Genomic DNA, 1,730 nt, shown 5'->3' with positions numbered 1-1,730 from the left:
ATGGTGACTCGTAGCCCCAGTGTCCTGACTGGTCATGATGAACCAGATTATGACCTAGATTTTTTTCTGTATACCTAAGCATTACGCTAAGGTTTTGGGAAAGGTGTTTATTCCTCAAGGACTAATTATGGACAGGACTGAATGGCTTGCTCGAGATGTGATGAAGGAGATGGGAGGCCATCACATTTGTAACCCTCTGTGTGCTCAAGGGGAGGCTATAAATTCTTTGCTCATCTGCTGGATTACATCAAAGCTTGGAACAGAAATAGTGATAGATCCATTCATATGGCAAAATCTATGAGTGTAGATTTTATCAGACTAAAGAGCTACTGTAATGACCAATAGATAGGGGACATAAAAGTAATTGGTGGAGGCCCTGGCTGGTGTAGCGCAGTGGATTGAGCACAGGCTGTGAACCAAAGGGTCACAGGTTTGATTCCCAGTCAAGGTACATGCCTGGGTTGCAGGCCAGGTCCCCAGTGGGGGCCATATGAGAGGCAACCACATATTGATGTATCTCCCTCTCCCTCCCTCCCTTCCCCTCTCTAAAAATAAATAAATAAAATCTTTTTTTAAAAAAGTAATTGGTGGAGATGATCTCCCAACTCTAACTGGAAAGGATGTCTTGATTGTTGAAGATATAATGGACACTGGCAAGACAATGCAAACCTTGCTTTCCTTGGTCAAGAGGTATAATTCAAAGGTGGTGAAGGTCACAAATTTGCTGGTAAAAAGGACCCCTTGAAGTGTTGGATATAGACCAGACTTTGTTGGATTTGAAATTCCAGACAAGTTTGTTGTAGGATATGCCCTTGACTACAATGAATACTTCAGGGGTTTGCATCATGTTTGTGTTTTTAGTGAAACTGGAAGAGCAAAATACAAAGCCTAAAATGAGAGTTCAAGTGGAGTTTGGAAACATCTGGAATCCTATTGAAATCACCAGTAAAGTTATTGAATGTTCTAGGTCTGTGGCTAGCTGCTTAGTGGAGTTTATTGCATGTATCTTCTAAGAATTTTATCTGTTTTGTATTTTAGAAATGTCAGTTGCTACATTCTTGAGCTCTTTATTTGTACTATGAGCCTAAAGACTATCAGTTCCCTTTGGGTGGATTGTTATTTGACATGTGAATGAAAAATCTCTTAAGCTACACCACTGTTGAATGAGAACTTTGAAATTGTATCTGTAAGAAACATTTAAAAAGAAGATATATTAGTTTTTAATCGGTATTTTAATTTTTATATATTCAGGAAAGTACAGAAGTGATTGAATATTGTTCATTATATCACTGCGTGTTGAGAGCAGTAAAAAGCAGTCAGGTTTTGTATCAATGACAGCATCTAAGAGGTACTGTTACAGCATATAAACCATATGTCCTGGAATTATTTTAGTAGTGTTTCAGTATTATTAACTGTATTTTCCTGCTTGTTCAGTTTATTTTCAGTGATTCTTTGTTAATAGTTCCCTTCAAATACAAATCAATAAATTAAGAAAAAATTTTAGCCCTGGCTGGTGTAGCTCGGTGGATTGAGCTCGGGCTGCGAACCAAAGTGTCGCAGGTTCGATTCCCAGTCAGGGTACATGCCTGGGTTGCAGGCCATGACCCCCAGCAACCGCACATTGATGTTTCTCTCTCTCTCTCTCTTTCTCCCTCCCTTCCCTCTCTAAAAATAAATAAACAAAAAATCTTAAAAAAAAAAAAAGAAAAAACTTAAAAAAAAAAACTTGA

General features: G+C 38.4%; 1 pseudogene; it reads left to right on the top strand.

Annotated features, from left to right (window-relative positions):
* LOC123815182 lies at positions 1-897 on the top strand (annotated as a pseudogene).
* The last annotated feature ends 833 nt before the right edge of the window (positions 898-1,730 follow it).

Source organism: Phyllostomus hastatus, unplaced genomic scaffold, assembly GCF_019186645.2.
Source record: "Phyllostomus hastatus isolate PE091 unplaced genomic scaffold, TTU_PhHast_1.1 phas_contig_17, whole genome shotgun sequence".
NCBI classification, from domain to species: domain Eukaryota; kingdom Metazoa; phylum Chordata; class Mammalia; order Chiroptera; family Phyllostomidae; genus Phyllostomus; species Phyllostomus hastatus.
This window is presented reverse-complemented; position numbering and strand designations above follow the sequence as displayed.